Below are 24,811 nucleotides of genomic sequence, written 5' to 3'. Positions count from 1 at the left end.
TTCAGTTCACTGTAAAGGTGGGCGTAGATTAACTTGGGTGACCCTATAGGTAAATGGCATCATTAACATATATAATACAATGTTTGCGCTTCACTTAAAAATGCTGGTGCTCACATTATCATGCCACATTACCAAGACTATATCATGTCTACTACACTGTAATTACAGTGTACGTGCCTATGTATCTTGCATATAAATACATTGTGTTATACAATATTGCAGGACTGTAGTTTCGGTGTGATTTAAGACTAAAAGCACAGGACACACCCAGTCTTTATGGCCAAGAGAGTTTTGTTTTCAGCCCAGGTCAAGGCCTCTATACACACACACATGCACGCACACACACACACCCATTCCAAGTGTCATTATTTTCTGATAAGTGATCCCAATGTGAAGGAACACAGTTCACACAGGGCTGTCCGTCTGAAAATGGAGCCCCAGAACCAGTTTTGCTCTGGACATCAAAGCCCTTCTCTTTCTCCACTCTGCTCTCCAAGACCAAAATCACAATAGCTGGCCAGAGAGTTTAAACACAAACAGTAAATTCAGCATTTAACATTGACTACACTGTCACTAACGACCCAGACAGGGATCCTGGCTTTGACCACCATGTTCAAGAAGTGATTCAAAGGACGCTGCTGGTGGTCATGTGTGCATGTGCATTTGCGTGCATCCGTCTGTCCGTCCGTCCGTGTATGTGTGTGTCGGTGTGTGTGTGTCCGTGTGTGATGCTGGCATTTGCACCATGTGTTGACAATGGTGAGAGGTAAAAGGTACACTTTATAGCAGAGTTCTTTGGCAATGTCTTGTCCTCCGTCCCACAGGCATGTTGATAAGCTGGTATTGAGGATGTGAAGGTGGCTGTGAAACATTTGGTCCAGAATGATTACTGGTAGTTTAACTATCTTATTTAATTGGTAGGACACTTTCCAGGGATTGAAATCCAGCCAAACAATATCAAATGTAACCATCTACTTCCATCTAGTGATGATATAAAAGTACTACGTCTTCAGTACAACTTGCCTGTGAAATATATTCACAAATATTTGATGTAATGCAATTTATTTTTATTTTTATATCAGTTGCTAGCACTGGGAAATCTAGAACTGAATACTAAGTATCTATGTCAAGATCTAGAGTTCCTAATGGACCACTGCTAACGATTACATAATAATTTAGATTTGACCTAATTTATGTCTTGAGTGAAGTCTAATCCTTCCAGAGCTTGACTTGGAGCTACAGTAGCAACTGAACAAACATTGTATTTCTGCAAACCATTCATTACAGCATTAATATAACCTGTATTTTCCTCAGTGACTATATTAGTCTCATTTTATGGATACACCATTTCATCACTAGAGGGAGTGCTGGTATTTCATATGGATCCATCGTCGGCACAAAATATTCCAATATATGATGACCATGAGGATTCTGTAATAACGCTATAAGTACCGTTTTCAGGGCTGTCTGTCTGGTATTATCGGTTCTGTGTTATTGTTATTTTCTCTGCCCTGAATTTGACCTCAATAGTCCCCTCCAGCTCTCTCTGTGTGTGTGTGTGTGTGTGTGTGTGTGTGTGTGTGTGTGTGTGTGTGTGTGTGTGTGTGTGTGTGTACTCACAGATGGATTGAACTGTCTCAGGAATCATCATGAACATAAATTCACCACTGTCTGCTGTCACAAATAAGAAATCATAGACCAAGAGTACACACACACACACACACACACACACACACACACTCGCACGCACGCACACACACACAGACACACACACACACACATGGTTGCTGAACATACAAAGTCATCCATCTTCAATGAAAGGTGTTGTTCTCAGCATAAAGCTTTAGAAAAATATCATCAACTACAGACAGTGTCAGGTATCGCAGAAAAACAACCCTCCCATAGGGACCATTGGAAAATATAGAAAACATTCCTAAATGAATGGGGATGGATGATGGATGGATGTGTATGTCTGGACAATGAGACTGAAAGATCAGTGATACCTGTTTGGAGGGAACATTCCCAGTCAGTGCCTTTACCTTTTCTAATGGATTCTTCATTTTTTATGATTTATTGGTGCCAGTCACATGGATGCTTCAGTTGGCCGGTAAGTTGTGTGTGTGTGACCCAGTAGGTTTTAATGCTGACCCATTACCTCACCATACTGTACAGTAATCATTGTGTCCATGTTTTATTTTCATTTTCTTCACAGAGAGAAACCAGCCAGCTCCTATTAACAGCTCACCATTTGACAGAGCTGCCATCCGTCCATCTATCGACTGAGGAGTAAAGTGGGGAAGATAACTTTGGTGTGGTTCCCGGGTGGGGTAAGTCTGCTGTAGGATAAATGTTCTGTCCTCCTGCACCGTTCCAATCACCAACATAATTACAAAAAGTACATTTGGCAGGAGAATATTTCACTCAGACAGCAGTGGTTTAGATGTCCTCTGGTGCAGGTTTCCCCCCCCCCCCCCCCACATGTTATAAATATGAGTTTAAACACTTACCTGTCACTGTCAGCTCATCTGTTTTAAACGGTTAAACCCCTCTGCCTTTTTTTCATACCGTACAAGATCACATATTTTTACCCCCTCTCAGAGTGTGAAGTCAGCAACCTAGCTCTAATGTCCTTCATATTTCAGCTTGATGGGCATCTATGGCACACACACACACACATACGCACGCACATGCACACACACACACACACACACACACACACACACACACACACACACACACACACACACACACACACACACACACACACACACACACACACACACACACACACACACACAGCAATAGAACCCTCCCCTTCACAACCTTTTTCTTGATTATTGCACTGAGCTGGTTGCTGCAGACACAGCAACAATGCTGAGCGGATTAACCACCTAGGGAGATGCTCTCGGTTTACACCCACCTCCTCCATCTATAGATCTATTCTCTTCCCTGGTGTGTGGTTCATTCTGGGCCATATCTAGCTTAACTCTCGACCTCTAACCGCTGAATGAGTTACCTTATCTTGTTTGCATTAATGCATTTATCCAAGCTTACTGTTGTAAGACCATTATGGACCGTTATTAATGTGTTAACCTCAGACACATTGCTCACACACACCACATACACACAGGTCACACACACACATGCACACACACACACGTTATCAATGTGATTGTCTCAGACACACTACTCAGGATCAATGCCCACTCTATCATGATAGCGCTCTAAGACCTCTTATTCTACGTCATTGATTGGTTGATAGAGAGGCCAGGACCTAACGGCCAGCATCTGCACTTCAGATGAGTAATTAATGAGCTCAGATGAGAGGATAAACTGGTGGCTCATACTGGCTTAGTGGGGTGGATGCTGCATGGGATCTTAGTGAGGGTAGTGGATACTGTAGAGGATCTTAGTGAGGGTAGTGGATACTGTAGTGGCTTAGTGAATGTAGTGGATACTGTAGTGGATCTTAGTGAGGGTAGTGGATACTGTAGTGGATCTTAGTGAGGGTAGTGGATACTGTAGTGTCTTAGTGAATGTACTGGATGCTGTAGTGGATCTTAGTGAGGGTAGTGGATACTGTAGTGGATTTTAGTGAGGGTAGTGGATACTGTAGTGGCTTAGTGAATGCAGTGGATACTGTAGTGGATCTTAGTGAGGGTAGTGGATACTGTAGTGGATCTTAGTGAGGGAGGTGGATACTGCATTGGATCTTAGTGAGTGTAGTGGGTACTGTAGTGGATCTTAGTGAGGGTAGTGGATACTGTAGTGGATCTTAGTGAGGGTAGTGGATACTGTAGTGGATCTTAGTGAAGGAGGTGGATACTGCATTGGATCTTAGTGAGAGTAGTGGATGCTGCATTGGATCTTAGTGAGTGTAGTGGGTACTGTAGTGGATCTTAGTGAGGGTAGTGGATACTGTAGTGGATCTTAGTGAGTGTAGTGGATACTGCATTGGATCTTTGTGAGTGTAGTGGATACTGTAGTGGATCTTAGTGAGGGTAGTGGATACTGTAGTGGATCTTAGAGGGGGTAGTGGATACTGTAATGGATATTGTAGTGGCTTAGTGAATGTAGATGATACTGTAGTGGATCTTAGTGAGTGTAGTGGATACTGTAGTGGATCCTAGTGAGTGTAGTGGATACTGTAGTGGATCTTAGTGAGTGTAGTGGATACTGTAGTGGATCTTAGTGAGTGTAGTGGATACTGCATTGGATATTAGTGAGTGTAGTGGATACTGCATGGGATCTTAGTGAGGGTAGTGGATACTGTAGTGGATCATAGTGAGGGTAGTGGATACTGTAGTGGCTTAGTGAATGTAGTGGATGCTGTAGTGGATCTTAGTGAGTGTAATGGATACTGTAGTGGATCTTAGTGAGGGTAGTGGATACTGTAGTGGATCTTAGTGAGGGTAGTAGATACTGTAGTGGATCTTAGTGAGTGTAGTGGATACTGCATTGGATCTTAGTGAATGTAGTGAATACTGTAGTGGATCTTAGTGATGGTAGTGGATACTGTAGTGGATCTTAGAGGGGATAGTGGATACTGTAATGGATATTGTAGTGGCTTAGTGAATGTAGATGATACTGTAGTGGATCTTAGTGAGTGTAGTGGATACTGTAGTGGATCCTAGTGAGTGTAGTGGATACTGTAGTGGATCTTAGTGAGTGTAGTGGATACTGTAGTGGATCTTAGTGATTGTAGTGGATACTGCATTGGATCTTAGTGAGTGTAGTGGATAGTGCATGGAATCTTAGTGAGTGTAGTGGATACTGTAGTGGATCATAGTGAGGGTAGTGGATACTGTAGTGGCTTAGTGAATGTAATGGATGCTGTAGTGGATCTTAGTGAGTGTAGTGGATACTGTAGTGGATCTTAGTGAGGGTAGTGGATACTGTAGTGGATCTTAGTGAGTGTAGTGGATACTGCAGTGGATCTTAGTGAGGGTAGTGGATACTGCATTGGATCTTAGTGAATGTAGTGAATACTGTAGTGGATCTTAGTGATGGTAGTGGATACTGTAGTGGATCTTAGTGAGTGTAGTGGACACTGAATTGGATCTTAGTGAGTGTAGTGGATACTGAATTGGATCTTAGTGAGTGTAGTGGATCTTAGTGAGGGTAGTCGATACTGTAGTGGATCTTAGTGAGTGTAGTGGATACTGCATTGGATCTTAGTGAGTGTAGTGGATACAGTAATGTATCTTAGTGAGGTTAGTGGACACTGTAGTGGATACTGTAGTGGCTTAGTGAATGTAGTGGATTCTGTAGTGGACCTTAGTGAGTGTAGTGGATACTGTAGTGGATCTTAGTGAGTGTAGTGGATACTGCATTGGATCTTAGTGAGTGTAGTGGATACTGTAGTGGATCTTAGTGAGGGTAGAGGATACTGCATTAGATCTTAGTGAGTGTAGTGGATACTGTAGTGGATCTTAGTGAGGGTAGTGGATACTGCATTGGATCTTAGTGAGTGTAGTCGATACTGCGTTGGATTTTAGTGAGGGTAGTGGATACTGAAGTGGCTCTTAGTGAGGGTAGTGGATACTGCATTGGATCTTAGTGAGTGTAGTGGCTACTGGATTGGATCTTAGTGAGGGTAGTGGATACTGTAGTGGATCTTAGTGAGGGTAGTGGATACTGTAGTGGATACTGTAGTGGCTTAGTGAGTGTAGTGGATATTGTAGTGGATATTAATGAGTGTATTGGATACTGCATTGTATTTTAGTGAGGGTAGTGGATACTGTAGTGGCTTAGTGAATGCAGTGGATACTGTAGTGGATCTTAGTGAGGGAAGTGGATACTGTAGTGGATCTTAGTGAGGGAGGTGGATACTGCATTGGATCTTAGTGAGTGTAGTGGGTACTGTAGTGGATTTTAGAGAGGGTAGTGGATACTGTAGTGGTTTAGTGAATGCAGTGGATACTGTAGTGGATCTTAGTGAGGGTAGTGGATACTGTAGTGGATCTTAGTGAGGGAGGTGGGTACTGCATTGGATCTTAGTGAGTGTAGTGGATACTGCATTGGATCTTAGTGAGGGTAGTGGATACTGTAGTGGATACTGTAGTGGCTTAGTGAATGTAGATGATACTGTAGTGGATCTTAGTGAGGGTAGTAGATACTGTAGTGGATTTTAGTGAGGGTAGTGGATACTGTAGTGGCTTAGTGAATGTAGTGGATACTGTAGTGGATCTTAGTGAGGGTAGTGGATACTGTAGTGGATCTTATTGAGGGTAGTGGATACTGTAGTGGCTTAGTGAATGTAGTGGATACTGTAGTGGATCTTAGTGAGGGTAGTGGATACTGTAGTGATTTTAGTGAGTGTAGTGGCTTCGTGAATGTGGTGGACACTGTAGTGGATCTTAGTGAGTGTAGTGGATACTGCATTGGATCTCAGTGAGTGTAGTGGATACTGCATTGGATCTTAGTGAGGGTAGTGGATACTGTGTGGATCGTAGTGAGGGTAGTGGGTACTGCATTGGATCTTAGTGAGTGTAGTGGATACTGCATTGGATCTTAGTGAGTGTAGTGGGTACTGTAGTGGATCTTAGTGAGGGTAGTGGATACTGTAGTGGATCCTGTAGTGGATCTTAGTGAGGGTAGTGGATACTGTAGAGGATCTTAGTGAGGGAGGTGGATACTGCATTGGATCTTAGTGAGTGTAGTGGATACTGCATTGGATCTTAGTGAGTGTAGTGGGTACTGTAGTGGATCTTAGTGAGGATAGTGGATACTGTAGTGGATCTTAGAGGGGGTAGTGGATACTGTAATGGATATTGTAGTGGCTTAGTGAATGTAGATGATACTGTAGTGGATCTTAGTGAGTGTAGTGGATACTGTAGTGAATCCTAGTGAGTGTAGTGGATACTGTAGTGGATCTTAGTGAGTGTAGTGGATACTGTAGTGGATCTTAGTGAGTGTAGTGGATACTGCATTGGATCTTAGTGAGTGTAGTGGATACTGCATGGGATCTTAGTGAGTGTAGTGGATACTGTAGTGGATCATAGTGAGGGTAGTGGATACTGTAGTGGCTTAGTGAATGTAGTGGATGCTGTAGTGGATCTTAGTGAGTGTAGTGGATACTGTAGTGGATCTTAGTGAGGGTAGTGGATACTGCAGTGGATCTTAGTGAGGGTAGTAGATACTGTAGTGGATCTTAGTGAGTGTAGTGAATACTGCATTGGATCGTTGTGAGTGTAGTGGATACTGCAGTGGATCTTAGTGAGGGTAGTGGATACTGCATTGGATCTTAGTGAATGTAGTGAATACTGTAGTGGATCTTAGTGATGGTAGTGGATACTGTAGTGGATCTTAGTGAGTGTAGTGGACACTGAATTGGATCTTAGTGAGTGTAGTGGATACTGAATTGGATCTTAGTGAGTGTAGTGGATCTTAGTGAGGGTAGTCGATACTGTAGTGGATCTTAGTGAGTGTAGTGGATACTGCATTGGATCTTAGTGAGTGTAGTGGATACAGTAGTGTATCTTAGTGAGGGTAGAGGATACTGCATTGGATCTTAGTGAGTGTAGTGGATACTGTAGTGGATCTTAGTGAGGGTAGTGGATACTGCATTTAATCTTAGTGAGTGTAGTGGATATTGTAGTGGATATTAATGAGTGTATTGGATAATGCATTGTATTTTAGTGAGTGTAGTGGGTACTGTACTGGATCTTAGTGAGTGTAGTGGATACTGCATCGGATCTTAGTGAGTGTAGTGGATACTGTAGTGGATCTTAGTGAGGGTAGTGGATACTGCATTGGATCTTAGTGAGTGTAGTCGATACTGCGTTGGATTTTAGTGAGGGTAGTGGATACTGAAGTGGCTCTTAGTGAGGGTAGTGGATACTGCATTGGATCTTAGTGAGTGTAGTGGCTACTGGATTGGATCTTAGTGAGGGTAGTGGATACTGTAGTGGATCTTAGTGAGGGTAGTGGATACTGTAGTGGATACTGTAGTGGCTTAGTGAATGTAGATGATACTGTAGTGGATCTTAGTGAGGGTAGTAGATACTGTAGTGGATTTTAGTGAGGGTAGTGGATACTGTAGTGGCTTAGTGAATGTAGTGGATACTGTAGTGGATCTTAGTGAGGGTAGTGGATACTGTAGTGGATCTTATTGAGGGTAGTGGATACTGTAGTGGCTTAGTGAATGTAGTGGATACTGTAGTGGATCTTAGTGAGGGTAGTGGATACTGTAGTGATTTTAGTGAGTGTAGTGGATACTGTAGTGGCTTCGTGAATGTGGTGGACACTGTAGTGGATCTTAGTGAGTGTAGTGGATACTGCATTGGATCTCAGTGAGTGTAGTGGATACTGCATTGGATCTTAGTGAGGGTAGTGGATACTGTGTGGATCGTAGTGAGGGTAGTGGGTACTGCATTGGATCTTAGTGAGTGTAGTGGATACTGCATTGGATCTTAGTGAGTGTAGTGGGTACTGTAGTGGATCTTAGTGAGGGTAGTGGATACTGTAGTGGATCCTGTAGTGGATCTTAGTGAGGGTAGTGGATACTGTAGAGGATCTTAGTGAGGGAGGTGGATACTGCATTGGATCTTAGTGAGTGTAGTGGATACTGCATTGGATCTTAGTGAGTGTAGTGGGTACTGTAGTGGATCTTAGTGAGGATAGTGGATACTGTAGTGGATCTTAGAGGGGGTAGTGGATACTGTAATGGATATTGTAGTGGCTTAGTGAATGTAGATGATACTGTAGTGGATCTTAGTGAGTGTAGTGGATACTGTAGTGAATCCTAGTGAGTGTAGTGGATACTGTAGTGGATCTTAGTGAGTGTAGTGGATACTGTAGTGGATCTTAGTGAGTGTAGTGGATACTGCATTGGATCTTAGTGAGTGTAGTGGATACTGCATGGGATCTTAGTGAGTGTAGTGGATACTGTAGTGGATCATAGTGAGGGTAGTGGATACTGTAGTGGCTTAGTGAATGTAGTGGATGCTGTAGTGGATCTTAGTGAGTGTAGTGGATACTGTAGTGGATCTTAGTGAGGGTAGTGGATACTGCAGTGGATCTTAGTGAGGGTAGTAGATACTGTAGTGGATCTTAGTGAGTGTAGTGAATACTGCATTGGATCGTTGTGAGTGTAGTGGATACTGCAGTGGATCTTAGTGAGGGTAGTGGATACTGCATTGGATCTTAGTGAATGTAGTGAATACTGTAGTGGATCTTAGTGATGGTAGTGGATACTGTAGTGGATCTTAGTGAGTGTAGTGGACACTGAATTGGATCTTAGTGAGTGTAGTGGATACTGAATTGGATCTTAGTGAGTGTAGTGGATCTTAGTGAGGGTAGTCGATACTGTAGTGGATCTTAGTGAGTGTAGTGGATACTGCATTGGATCTTAGTGAGTGTAGTGGATACAGTAGTGTATCTTAGTGAGGGTAGAGGATACTGCATTGGATCTTAGTGAGTGTAGTGGATACTGTAGTGGATCTTAGTGAGGGTAGTGGATACTGCATTTAATCTTAGTGAGTGTAGTGGATATTGTAGTGGATATTAATGAGTGTATTGGATAATGCATTGTATTTTAGTGAGTGTAGTGGGTACTGTACTGGATCTTAGTGAGTGTAGTGGATACTGCATCGGATCTTAGTGAGTGTAGTGGATACTGTAGTGGATCTTAGTGAGGGTAGTGGATACTGCATTGGATCTTAGTGAGTGTAGTCGATACTGCGTTGGATTTTAGTGAGGGTAGTGGATACTGAAGTGGCTCTTAGTGAGGGTAGTGGATACTGCATTGGATCTTAGTGAGTGTAGTGGCTACTGGATTGGATCTTAGTGAGGGTAGTGGATACTGTAGTGGATCTTAGTGAGGGTAGTGGATACTGTAGTGGATACTGTAGTGGCTTAGTGAATGTAGATGATACTGTAGTGGATCTTAGTGAGGGTAGTAGATACTGTAGTGGATTTTAGTGAGGGTAGTGGATACTGTAGTGGCTTAGTGAATGTAGTGGATACTGTAGTGGATCTTAGTGAGGGTAGTGGATACTGTAGTGGATCTTATTGAGGGTAGTGGATACTGTAGTGGCTTAGTGAATGTAGTGGATACTGTAGTGGATCTTAGTGAGGGTAGTGGATACTGTAGTGATTTTAGTGAGTGTAGTGGATACTGTAGTGGCTTCGTGAATGTGGTGGACACTGTAGTGGATCTTAGTGAGTGTAGTGGATACTGCATTGGATCTCAGTGAGTGTAGTGGATACTGCATTGGATCTTAGTGAGGGTAGTGGATACTGTGTGGATCGTAGTGAGGGTAGTGGATACTGCATTGGATCTTAGTGAGTGTAGTGGATACTGCATTGTATCTTAGTGAGTGTAGTGGATACTGTAGTGGTTCTTAGTGAGGGTAGTGTATACTGCATTGGATCTTAGTGAGTGTGGTGGATACTGTAGTGGATCTTAGTGAGTGTAGTGGATACTGTAGTGGTTCTTAGTGAGGGTAGTGTATACTGCATTGGACCTTAGTGAGTGTAGCGGATACTGTAGTGGATCTTAGAGAGGGTAGTGGATACTGTAGTGGATCTTAGTGAGGGTAGTCGATACTGTAGTGGATCTTAGCGAGTGTAGTGGATACTGTAGTGTATCTTAGTGAGGTTAGTGGATACTGTAGTGGATACTGTAGTGGCTTAGTGAATGTAGTGGATTCTGTAGTGGACCTTAGTGCGTGTATTGGATTCTGTAGTGGATCCTAGTGAGTGTAGTGGATACTGTAGTGGATCTTAGTGAGGGTAGTGGATACTGCATTGGATCTTAGTGAGTGTAGGTGATACTGTGTGGATCTTAGTGAGGGTAGTGGCTACTGTAGTGGATCTTAGTGAGGGTAGTGGATACTATAGTGGGTGTTAGTGAGTGTATTGGATACTGTAGTGGCTTAGTGAGGGAAGTGGATACTGTAGTGGAGGCGTGCCATAACGGTAACTGTCTGCTCTGACTACCTTAGGAGAACAAGATATACTAAGAATGTTTTTGTTCTTGTTAAGGAAAGCTTGTCTGTAGACATCTTGCAGATTTTGTACAGGTACACACACACACACAACACCTACACACTCTGGGTTGAAATATCACCTTGGTCTGCTCATCTGGTAATGAACCTGCACTGTTTCTGTTGCTGTGGAGTGTGTGTGTGTGTGTGTGTGTGTGTGTGTGTGTGTGTGTGTGTGTGTGTGCGTGTGTGTGTGTGTGTGTGTGTGTGTGTGTGTGTGTGTGTGTATGTGCGTGCGTGCGTGCGTGCGTGTGTAAGAGAGACTAACTGAGTGTCAGGGCCGTGTGAATATAGCCACTGGTAATTATCTGGTTCAGTTGTGAATTGGAAAGACACAATATAAAGCTGTGATTTGATATTGTGTCAAAAATAGGAGTTACCCCTCCTCTCTCTCTCTTCCTCTATCTCTCACTTTTCTCTTCCTCTCCGTCTATCTCTCTCTCTTTCTCCCTCTCTCTCTCCCTCTCTCTCTCCCTCCATCGCTCTCCATCCTCTCTCTCTCTCCCTTCATCGCTCTTCTTCCTCTCTCTATCGCTCTCCTCTTTTCTCCCTCTCCCTCCATCACTCTCTTTTCTCTGCCTGTCTGCAGAGGAGTGGAGAGACAATATCTCTGTGAAGAATAAGAATGCACACTCAGCCCCGGTGCGGCAGATAACATCATATTTTTCCACTGAATGAAGCAGGTTAGGGAGAGGGTGTGGGAGGAGAGAGAGGGGGAGAGGGGAAGAGAGGGGCAACATTGACAAGACAATGGCACACGCTCCAATCTTTCACCTGCACTATATAATAACACCATAAGCACCTCTGGAGGGCGTGTGCCGTTGTTACTGAGCACAATTCCCAGGTTTCTCCACTCTGCTGCAGGATTTACCCAAACTGAGCACAATATATCTCAACTTGCTGCCCTGCTCTGTAGTAGTTGAGAATAGTATACTTCCTAATTATCTTGGGAACAATGGCTTGTTGCAAGGAAGAAGTGTGTTGGTTCTGTAATTATGTCACTGACTTATAGCCTACTGGTTAGACAGGGAGGGACAGAGTTTTAAATATTTGAGCATTTGATCAGTATTTAATCTTCTAACATTTGCATACTGAGAGGAATGAAATCAGTCTGGGCATCTCAAAATGGCAGTCTTGGCAGAAAGATGAAAGGTTGTTCGTTTCTGAAAAAGTTGTATAATGTGATGACTCCTTTGACTTGATATTGTGTTGGCTAGACTATCTGTCAAAGGTGTTTAGAACATGTTTGACGTACATTCTTAAAACATATTGTTCTAAAATGGTTCTTCGGCTGTCCCCATAAGACAGGTGTGACCATTTCATGTTCTAGATATAACCTTTTTTCTATGTAGGCTAACTGCCATTTCATACAGTATGAAGATTTTCAATAGCCTAACCAATTTTTAATTGATGCGTTACATTATTTTACAGCGTTTGACTTGCAAGGCATCCGGCAGAGGCGAGGAGCCGGCGAACTACAGTCATCTACACAAACACCTGCGCCTCCTAAATATTTATGTCGTAACCGTGTCAACGGAACACGCTCTTTAATCATCAACTGTCTGTCACTAGCAGGCTTCCTCGAGACAACCTTGAGCACCTGCCCATGTTTTTCTCTGACTCTTAGTGCTGTCTCGCGCGCAGCGTCAGCCACAACCCGCGCGAGAAGCTATAGGTCCGTAGGCGCCAGAAATCCTAGGCACGAGACACCTAGCGCTCCAGACTCTAACTGAAACGCGGGAAGGGTCCTGGTGTCAGGCAAAGGTGAGCCCGGAGGTGAACAACTCCAACTGACAAAAAACAGCATATTAACCGGAGAATAAACAATACGAGGATGACCGCTGTGGCGGAGGGCTGCGGGTAAGTTATTTAAAACGATGTCAAAATACTCAATTGTGCCTGTCACGGTTCTATAGGCTACTGTATGTTTCTGCAATAAATTGCATTTGTGGACATAGGCCTATTGGTTGCATAGGCTATACCACAGCAAAATGTATTTCGCTGAGAATGAAACAATTCTCTGAACTTATTTGCTGAGGTCATACGGTTTAACAGCGTGAAGCTCATGAAGATGATGATGTCTACAGTAAATATGCCCGTCATGGAGATGTGTTGGTGGGTGCTCAGCCTGTCCAGTCCGTCCACACACGGTGAAGGAGAAGGTAAACTGAAGTAGGTAACTTAACAGTATGCCCTCGTGGGAAGGCTTTCTTTGATACACGTCATGATGTCTGACTTCGATAGTTGCTGAGTCTGGAATAAGCGAATATTTTAGATCTATCTAAGATGAACAAATGGCAAATAGCCTATGCCTCGCTTCAGTCGGAGTAGGCAAGCCTCATTTCTGTTGCTATTGACAGCACATGCAGTTGCTTAGTGTTGTCTGCAGTATGGTAATTTTGTTTTGCTACAGTTTGTTTTGATGATGATGATGATGTGTCTTCCAGTCCCTCAGCAGTGGCCAATTGTATACAGTGATAAGTGAAAGAGTAATGGTAGTAATACCATGTAATAACATTGAATGCCTGGCTGACAGCTTCACTGCCTTGCCTTTTATATGATTCCTGAGCTTTGGAAATCTCTATTGCAGATATGCAGGCCAAGTGCTTCACATAGGGCTCATTATTTGATCTGAGAAGATTGTTAGATGTTTATGCTGCACCCATATTAAGTAATAAGACATGGATAAATGGATGTTAGACAGATGAAAGATTAGCATTTATCCATGTGTTTATAATCATCGTGCATACTCTGCCTGTATAGAGGGCGCAACAGTGGTAGGAACACAGAAATAGAAAAACGTGCTGCATAATCAAAACGTGAGATCTCTGAACTGACACAATTGGGAAAGATGTAAAGGCATCTTTGCAATTCAAGCACCCCCCTCTCTCTCTATTTCTCCCTCTCTCCTACCCTCTCTATCTCTCTCCCTCTCTCTAGCTCTCTCTCTTTCCCCCACCTTCCCTCTCATACCCTGCCTGCCTGCTGGGTAACAACTTAATTTGAGGCAGCAGTACCTGTATCAGCCAACCAGGCAGTCTCTTCCCTCCCTACTTTCTTCCTCTCTTCCTCGTGCAGGCTAGGCATGGCTTGGCGCTTCTTTTCCAAGCTAATTTCCAATGCCTTTCATGCCTGATGCTGAACCCCTTTGATGTTTCTTCTACTGAAGCGACTGCACTGCACATGCTCTGCACTATGTTAATGCTCTCTGATTGACTTAGGAATCTGCTAATTAACAAGCTACAACATTAGGATATCTTTCTCAACTGCAGTGTTCTCATAGCATTGTGTTCTGTGGAGTACAACAGACGAAAGGTTCAGAACTTCGGGCTTAAAGAATTATGTGAAATCCCATTCTAGGAGCTCCTTCTTGGAATTCTTATAAGAATTCATGATGTGTGGTATCATCCAAATTAGTTCTGTGAGCGAAGCAGCTTGCAAACCTTGGCTGGTTGGTAATGAAGATGTTGCATATTGGGGATAATGATTAAGACTTGAGCCATGTAATATTAGTGAGATTAAGAAATATATCAATGGAGTAAACCTTGGAGATGCAATAGCCTGGAGTCCTCCCTTACATTTATAATGTTATTAATTGTATCAGCAATACAATGATTGACAGCTTTTTTTACTCAGTACTTTGACGTGTAGTCTTGTGCCTAAATCAGAGCTATGTAATATGCACATACATCTTCAATATTTACATTAATCAAATAAATTAACATTGCATTTTAAACATTAGCAGTGAGTGCATTTTTCTGAAATTGAGTATATAAAAACATTTAAGGGAAGAAAAATGTCAAATGTATAGATTCTTAATTTCAGTATCTACTCCATATCCTCAATGTATCTCAAATATATGAATAATAAGATATATTGATTATACTCTACTACAATACATGTCTTCGCTGCTGCCTCTCCCTCTATAGCTCTCTTTCGTCTGTCTGTCCGTCTGTCTGTCTCTCTCTCTTTCTCTCTCCCTCTCTTTCTCTCTTCCCTCTCTTTCTCGCTTTCTCTCTCCCCTCTCTCTCTCTCCCCTCACTTTCTCTCTCCCCTCTCTTTCTCTCTCCCCTCTCTTTCTCTCTCCCCTCTTTCTCTCTCCCCTCTCGATCTCTCCTCTCTCTTTCTCTCTCCCCTCTCTCTCTCCCCTCTCTTTCTCTCTCCCCTCTCTTTCTCTCTTTCTCTCTCCCCTCTCTCTCCCCTCTCTTTCTCTCTCCCTCTCTTTCTCTCTCCCTCTCTTTCTCTCTTTCTCCCCTTTCTTTTTCTCTCCCCTCTCTTTTTCTCTTCCCTCTCTTTTTCTCTTCCGTCTCTTTTTCTCTCCCTTCTCTCTCTATCTCTTTATCTCTCTGTCTCTCTCTTTCGCTCTCCCTATATTTTGCTTTATCTCTCTCTCTTTCTATTTCCCCTTTCTCTCTCCTGACATTTTCATTTTGTTCTGCTGCTTATGCATTGCTTCTCCTTCGGAGACCTTGTGGTGTCTCTCTCTGTTGTCTCTTTATGTTGAAGTCCATACATACATTTGAAGTCGGAAGTTTACTTACACTTTAGCCAAATACATTTAAACTCAGTTTTTCACAATTCCTGACATTTAATCCTAGTAAAAATTCCCTGTCTTAGGTCAGTTAGGATCACCACTTTATTTTAAGAATGTGAAATGTAAGAATAATAGCAGAGTGATTTATTTCTTTCATCACATTCCCAATGGGTCAGAAGTTTACATACACTCAATTAGTATTTGGTAGCATTGCCTTTAAATTGTTTAACTTGGGTCAAATGTTTTGGGTAGCCTTCCACAAGCTTCCCACAATAATTTTGTCCCATTCCTCCTGACAGAGCTGGTGTAACTGAGTCAGGTTTGTAGGCCTCCTTGCTCGCACACACTTTTTCAGTTCTGCCCATAAATGTTCTATAGGATTGAGGTCAGGGCTTTGTGATGGCCACTCCAATACGTTGACTTTGTTGTCCTTAAGCAATTTTGCCACAACTTTGTAAGTATGCTTAGGGTCATTGTCCATTTGGAAGACCCATTTGCGACCAAGCTTTAACTTCCTGACTGATGTCTTGAGATGTTGCATCAATATATCCACATAATTTTCCATCCTTATAATGCCATCTATTTTGTGAAGTGCACCAGTTCCTCCTGCAGCAAAGCACTCCCACAACATGATGCTGCCACCCCCGTGCTTCACGGTTGGGATGGTGTTCTTCGCCTTGCAAGCATCCCCATTTTTCCTTCAAACATAACAAAACATAATAAAAACAGTTTTATTTTTGGTTCATCAGACCAGAGGACATTTCTCCAAAAAGTATGATCTTTGTCCCCATGCACAGTTGCAAACTGTAGTCTGGCTTTTTTCTGGCAGTTTTGGAGCTGTTGCTTCTTCCTTAAATTTTTTTTTATCTGTTATTTTACCAGGTAAGTTGACTGAGAACACATTCTCATTTGCAGCAACAACCCGGGGAATGAATGAGCCAATTGTAAACTGGGGATTATTGGGTGACCGTGATAGTTTGAGGGCCAGATTGGAAATTTAGCCAGGGTTAACACCCCTACAATAAGTGCCATGGGGTCTTTAATGACCTCAGAGAGTCAGGACACCTGTTTAACATCCCATCCGAAAGACAGCCCCCACACACGGCAGCGTCCCCAATCACTGCCCTAGGGTATTGGGATATTTTTTTAGACCAGAGTAAAGAGTGCCTCCTACTGGCCCTCCAACATCACTTCCAGCAGCATCTGGTCTCCCATCCAGGAGCTGACCAGGACCAACCCTGCTTAGCTTCAGAAGCAAGCCAGCAGTGGTATGCAGGGTGGTATGCTGCTGGCATACCTTGCTGAGTGGCCTTTCAGGTTATGTCGATATAGGACTCATTTTTACTGTGGATGTAGATACTTTAGTACCTGTTTCCTCCAGCATCTTCACAAGATCCTTTGCTGTTGTTCTGAGATTGATTTGCACTTCTCGCACCAAAGTACGTTCATCTCTAGGAGACAGAATACGTCTCCTTCCTGAGCGGTACAAAGTAGATGTCCTAACCGACTTGCCATTACTATAGTTTGGTAACAAGAAATTTGTGGAGTGGTTGAAAAACAAGTTTTAATTACTCCAACCTAAGTGTATGTAAACTTCAGACTGCAACTGTATGCACGTAACTTAGACCTCATAAGGAATTGATGTCTTGTCTCTCACACAACACAAGCTAGCATTGTCAATGCAAGAGTTACAGCTTGAACACCAACTTTTCGTGTGCTTACCTGTAATATGTGTTTGCCGATCCCATAAACATAAAAAACACTGATACCCTGTTATAAATTATTGAAAAGAAAGCCATGTTCCGCTAATGTAGCAGTAGCGTTACAGAGAAAAATATATGTTGTCGCATGTAGCAGTGAGTTGATGAGATCAATACATGATTCACTAAAGCCTCTCCCTGCGCCGTGAGAGTTGTAGTGTATTGTGTCATCCTGATGCTCTGCTGTCACTTTGATATTAGCCCCCTGTCTGTCTGTACAGACCCGCCTTGGCTCACTGGAGCTTTCCCGGGACCTGTACCATAGCAAATGCCTGCCTTGTTGCCTGCTCGGGGACCTACACTAGTGTCCTGGTCTGGATGTGGGCAGTGGGGGGTTGAAGAAACATCTGTTTGAAGTTACACATGGTATACACCGTCCAATGAAATGCTTACTTGCTGACTCTTTCTAAAAAAATGCAGCAACAATAAGAAACAATAAAATATAAGATTGTGAACATAAAGTAAATGGCTCAGTAGAATATAATACATTTTTTAGCATAAGTATAATACAGGAAGGCACAATTTATTTATTGTAATACAGGAAGGCACAATTTATTTTGGGGAATGGGGGATTGGGGGGCAAGTGTTTAAATTGTGCAGTATATAGCAATAATAATAAGAGTCTGGTAGCAGCACTTGTGATGTGTGTGTGTGTAGCATGAATGTATATGTTTGTGTGTGGATGTGGGAATGTCGGGGTGGGTGGGTGTGTGCATGAGTGAGGGCCTGTGTGCTAAAGTGCTGAGAATCAGAGCAGGTGGTCAGTCCAGTTCAAGTGTTCAGCAGTCTGATGGCTTGTAGATATAAATGGTCTCTAAGCCTGTTGTTATCAGACCTCATACTCCGATACCGTTTGCCCAACGGTAAGGGAGTGAACAGTTCGTGACTGGGGTGTGTGGGGTCCTTGATGATGCTGCGTGCCTTCCTCAGGCTCGTTTCCAGTAGATGTCCTGGATGGATGGGAGCACGGACCCAGTGATGTAGTGGTCCGTCTTTGCCACCTGCTGGAGGGTCTTGCGGTCGTGGACGGAGTATTTCCCGTACCAGGCCGTGATGCAAACGTTCAGGACACTCTGGATGGTGCAGCGGTAGAATCTGGAGAGGACCGTTGGTGGCATACCAAATTTCTTCAGCCGCCTTAGGAAGTAGAGATGCTGTTGCGCCCCCTTGGACAAGTGTGGTAGTGTTGTTGCTCCATGTCAAGTCCTCGGTAATGTGGACACCGAGGAACTTCAAACTGCTGACTCTCTCTACTGCAGTCCCGTTGATGTGGCCTTGGGCATGTTCCTTCTGCTTCTTGAAGTCAACATTCAACTCCTTTGTTTTGCTGTCATTGAGGGAGAGAGAGGCTGCCAGTTTACTTACCTCCTCCCTATAGGCTGACTGCTTATTAGGCCTACAACCGTGGTGTTGTCTGCACACTTGATGATGGAGTTGGTGTCGTGCAAAGCCACACGGTCGTGGTTGAACAGGGAGTACAGCAGAGGGCTGTGGACACACCCATGTGGGGCCTCTGTGTTAAGTGTCAGTGTGGAAGAGGTGTTGTTGCCAATCCTCACAGCCTGTGGTCTGCCCGTTAGGAAGTCCAGGATGCAGTTGCAGAGTTTGGTGTCCAGACCCAGGGCTCTGAAATTGGTGTTGAGCTTGGAGGGAACAATAGTGTTCAATTCTGAACTGTAGTCAATGAACAGCACTCTCACATAGGTGTTCCTCTTGTCCAGATGTGATTTGGCCAGGTGAATACAAATGGCGTCTTCCGTAGATCTGTTGGTGCGGTAGGCAAGTTGGAATGGGTCCAGTGTGCCTGGCATGCTGGCCTGGATGTGGGCCATGACCAGCCTCTTGAAGCACATCATTATGACTGATAATTATGAGTGCGGCGAGGCAATATTAATTTGGGCATGTCACCTTTTTTTCTTGGGCACTGAGACAATGGTGGTCTCCTTGAAGCAAGTGTGGACTACAGCCTGGGACAGGGACAGGTTGAAGATGTCAGAGAAGATGCCCGCCAGCTGGTCAGCACGCACTTTGAGGACACGGCCAGGGATGCCATCTGGGCCGGCGGCTTTATGAGTACTCACTCTTTTGAGAGTGGAGAGGGGAGGAGGGGAGAGGAGAGGAGGGGAGAAAGAAAAGGGAGGAGGAGAGGAGGGGGAGCAGAGGAGTGGGAATGAGGGGAGAGGATGGTAGAGGAGAGCTGGGGAGATGTCAGACAATGAGATGTCAAACATCAAAATGTTTGAATTTAGATCTGTGACGGCTTCATCTCCGAACCTATTTCTGTCAGCAGAAGGGAAGGCACAGACAAAATCAATTTTCTATATCTTGTTCTGTATCATAGTTTCCTAAGTTAAACCCTTGCCACTTACTGTATCATGTAACATAATAAATTCATAAGGGGAAGCATGGCTAAATGTGATGTAACTGAACATACTGTTTATAGAACATCTATAGATTTGACTCTCCCAAAATATATTTGATTGTACATATGCTAATTAATCGTCCTAATTAGGTATTTTATAAATACTAATGATACCGCAATATTGTATTGTCTTATCCCTCATAGCACATGGCAAATCACAGTATAATGAAATCATATCGAGAAGGAAAAACAGACTTAAATGAGTAAGACAAACCATGTAATATTGATAGTCAAAGAGAGAAAGAGAGAGGGAGAGAGAGAGAGAGGATGAGAAAGAGAGGAGAGCAGATTAGAGAGAAGGCTTTGATGCCAGTCCCGGCTCTGGGAATCCTCCTGTGCCTTGAGGGGAAAACTCCCCTCCTCCTCTCCTCCCCACACCCCTCACACAGCATCAATAATGAATGGAAGATATCTTGTTCAGTGGAAGGCAGAACTGAGCTGGCATACTGATTTATTTCTTTAATGTTGTCAGTGAGTGAACCTTATGTAAAAATTGCATCATGGTCTGTGTTTGCTTTGCTTCATTAAATATATGGTTTGTTGGTTTGTGAGTGTTGTCAATTTATGGAAATAGAAGTATAAGAGTGTGTTAAACACAAATAATGCACCTTCTGGCCTTTTTTTTCTCAGATGTTTTATTTTAATTTAATATTTTATTTAAATAGATAAGTCAATGAAGAACAAATTCTTATTTACAATGATGGCCTTCCAAGAGGCAAAAGGCCTCTTGCGGGGACGGGGGTTGTGATTAAAAATACAAATGTAGGACAAAACACACATCACGACAAGAGAGACACCACACGACCTAAGACAACAACACAGCATGGCAGCAACACATGACAACACAGCATGGTAGCAACACAACATGACAACAACACGGTAGCAACACAACATGGTAGCAGCACAAACATGGTACAAACATTGTTAGGCACAGACAACAGCACAAAGGGCAAAAAAGTAGAGACAACAATACATATCGCAAAGCAGCCACAAGCTTCCGTAAGAGTGGCCATGATTGAGTTTTTGAATGTAGAGATGGAGATAAGACTGTTCAGTTTGAGTGTTTTTTGCAGCTCGTTCCAGTAACTAGCTGCAGTGAACTGAAAGTGGAGCGACCCAGGGATGTGTGTGTTTGGGGACCTTTAGCATAATGTGACTGTCAGAAGGGGTGTTGAATGTGGAAGATGAGGGTTGCTGTATGTATCTCAGATAGCACTTGTATGAGATGACAAGCTCTAAACCCTTAGCGGTAGTAATCAAACCACATGATCTTTGTTTTGGAGGTGTTCAGAACAAGGTTAAGGGCAGAGTAAGCTTGTTGAACACTAAGAAAACTTTGTTGTTGACCGTTTAACACAAAATCTGGGGAGAAGCTAGCTGAGTATAAGACTGTATCTGCATATAAATGGTTGCGAGAGCTTCCAATTGCCTGAGCTATATTGAGAATAGAGTGCTTGTATTGCAACAGTATCTTTACTAGGGTGTTAACTGTGTTTCAATTACATAATAATTATATTGTAATTACATAGTTATTACTATAGTCCTTGCTGTGAAATGTACTTTTTTCTAGTGTTCTGTTTCCTATTGTGACGTGAAAGTCATTCAGTGTTGACTTCCAAATGAATACAATCAAGTTATTTTGAAGTGCTTATTGATGTCACAAAACCTCAGTTCAGAGTGTAGTCTACACTAGGCCATGTGGATGAATTAATCAAACATGTGAAGTAGAGGTCGACCGATTATGATTTTTCAACGCCGATACCGATTATTGGAGGACCAAAAAAAGCCGATACTGATTAATCGGCCGATTTTTAAAATGTATTTGTAATAATGGCAATTAAAACAATACTGAATGAACACTTATTTTAACTTAATATAATACATCAATAAAATCAATTTAGCCTCAAATAAATAATGAAACATGTTCAATTTGGTTTAAATAATGCAAAAACAAAGTGTTGGAGAAGAAAGTAAAAGTGCAATATGTGCCATGTAAGAAAGCTAACGTTTAAGTTCCTTGCTCAGAACATGAGAACATATGAAAGCTGGTGGTTCTTTTAACATGAGTCTTCAATATTCCCAGGTAAGAAGTTTTAGGTTGTAGTTATTATAGGAATTATAGGGCTAATTTTCTCTATACCACTTGTATTTCATATAACTTTGACTATTGGATGTTCTTATAGACACTTTAGTATTGCCAGTGTAACAGTATAGCTTCCGTCCCTCTCCTCGCCCCTACCTGGGCTCGAACCAGGAACACATCGACAACAGCCATTCTCGAAGCATCGTTACCCATGCAGAGCAAGGGGAATAACTACTCCAAGTTTCAGAGCGAGTGACGTTTGAAACGCTATTAGCACGCACCCCGCTAACTAGCTAGCCATTTCACATCGGTTACACCAGCCTAATCTCGGGAGTTGATAGGCTTGAAGTCATAAACAGCGCAATGCTTGAAGCACAACAAAGAGCTGCTGGCAAAACGCACAAAAGTGCTGTTTGAATGAATGCTTACGAGCCTGCTGGTGCCTACCATCGCTCAGTCAGACTGCTCTATCAAATCATAGACTTAATTATAACATAATAACACACAGAAATATGAGCCGTAGGTTATTAATATGGTCGAATCCAGAAACTATCATTTCGAAAACAAGACGTTTATTCTTTCAGTGAAATACGGAACTGTTCCGTATTTTATCCTTCGGGTGGCATCCATAAGTCTAAATATTCCTGTTACATTTCACAACCTTCAATGTTATGTCATAATTACGTAACATTCTGGCAAATTAGGCGGCCCAAACTGTTGCATATACCCTGACTGCGTGCAATGAACGCAAGAGAAGTGACACAATTTCACCTGGTTAATATTGCCTGCTAACCTGGATTTTGAAATATGCAGGTTTAAAAATATATACTTCTGTGTATTGATTTTAAGAAAGGCATTGATGTTTATGGTTAGGTACACATTGGAGCAAGGACAGTCCTTTTTCGCGAATATGCACCGCATCGATTATATGCAACGCAGGACACGCTAGATAAACTAGTAATATCATCAACCATGTGTAGTTATAACTAGTGTTTATGATTGATTGATTGATTGTTTTTTATAAGATAAGTTTAATGCTAGCTAGCAACTTACCTTGGCTTACTGCATTCGCTTAACAGGCAGGCTCCTCGTGGAGTGCAATAAGAGGCAGGTGGTTAGAGCGTTGGACTAGTTAACTGTAAGGTTGCAAGATTGAATCCCCGAGCTGACAAGGTAAAAATCTGTCGTTCTGCCCCTGAACAAGGCAGTTAGCCCACCGTTCCTAGGCCGTCATTGAAAATAAGATTGTGTTCTTAACTGACTTGCCTAGTTAAATAAAGATTAAATTAAGGTGTATAAAACATTTTAAAATATTGGCCAAATCGGTGTCCAAAAATACCGAATTCCGATTGTTATGAAAACTTGAAATCGGCCCGAATTAATCGGCCATTCCGATTAATCAGTTGACCTCTAATGTGAAGCATGTTTCTCACCTCTTTGCAAAACCATCTATTAAATGCTGATTACACATTTCTCTGCGTCTGAGGGGAGACGAGAAGCCAACGTTAATTCAGTGCGATGTTAGACGTGGATTGATCACTGCCTCCTTCATGTTCCGCTACTGAGCTACACTCCCCCTCCTGCATTATAACTATTTTAACAGAGAGAAGAGAGACAGAGGATGGGGGAAGGAGAGAGAAAGAGAGAGCGACAGAGAGAGAGAGAGGAGAGAGGAGGTGTGGGATTTCTCCTCTCAGCAGATGTTATTTAAAGGGTATGTTATTCTGCTTTAAATACTGCGTTCATTAGCAATGCAAATCACTTCCAATGCTCATCTGAATAATCCTCTCTGTTACCTAATGCTCTGGCATCTCTGCCACGCGCAACTGTGGTACGGGCACATGACTCGTACTATAGCGAGAGAGCACTCGCTCCCTTCTTTTGCTCCCTTTACTTGTTCCCATCTCTCGCTCTTATCTCTCTCTGCCTTTTTGGTTCCAAGTAGGTTCCAGGTAGAGTTTTCCTACAGTATGGGGACAGCCAAAGAACCATTTTAGGTTGGAGTCATGTCTGTTCTGTTCAACATCATCAAAGTTAATTCGCCTTGCATGCACACGGCGTTCATTAACACGGTACCTAATTTAGTTTATCTGTCGGCCCTAGCCTCGAACTCAGGCCCTATGTATAGTCAACTGACCCTCTGCCCATTCAGTGCCATTTACCCGTTGTTGTTGTTTTAGCTGTTTACCTGTTGTTGTCTTACCCCTTGTTGTCTTAGCTCTCCCTGTCACGTTCTGACCTTAGTTCCTTTATTTTGTCTTTGTGTTAGTGTGGTCAGGGCGTGAGTTAGGGTGGGCAGTCTATGTTCGTTTTTCTAGGTTGTGTTTATGTGTTTGGCCTGGTATGGTTCTCAATCAGAGGCAGGTGTCGTTCGTTGTCTCTGATTGAGAATAATACTTAGGTAGCCTTTTCCCACCTGTGTTTTGTGGGTGAATATTTTCTGTTTCAGTGTTTGCACCATTCGGGACTGTTTCGGTTTTCTTTTTGATTCTCTTGTTCTTTTTGTATTCATTCTCATTAAAATAAATTATGGATACGTACCACGCTGCGCATTCGTCCGATCTCTCCTACTCCTCCTCAGACGAGGAGGACGAAAAGCGTTACACTCCCAATCAACACCTGTGATTGCTTTATGCCTCTCTCTAATGTCAATGTGCCTTGTATACTGTTGTTTAGGTTCCCTCTCTTTCTTTTATTTTACTGCGAAGCCCCTAGTCCCTCTCAACAGTCCTAAGATGGCTCCTTTGTCACACACCCCACAAATGCGGAGACCTCAACTAGCTTAACTGGTACCTCCAGAGATGCAACCTCTCTCATCGTCACTCAATGCCTAGGTTTACCTCCACTGTACTTGCACCCTGACATACCCTTGCCTGTACATTATGCCCTGAATCTATCCTACCACGCCCAGGAATCTTCTCCTTTTATTCTCTGTTCCCAACGCACTAGACGACTAGTTCTTATAGCCTTTAGCTGTAACCCTCATCCTACACCTCCTCTGTTTCTCTGGTGATGTAGAGG

The sequence above is a fragment of the Oncorhynchus mykiss genome, chromosome 30, assembly GCF_057628025.1.
Source record: "Oncorhynchus mykiss isolate SJ-2025 chromosome 30, ASM5762802v1, whole genome shotgun sequence".
NCBI classification, from domain to species: domain Eukaryota; kingdom Metazoa; phylum Chordata; class Actinopteri; order Salmoniformes; family Salmonidae; genus Oncorhynchus; species Oncorhynchus mykiss.
Note: the sequence above shows the minus strand (reverse complement) of the source record.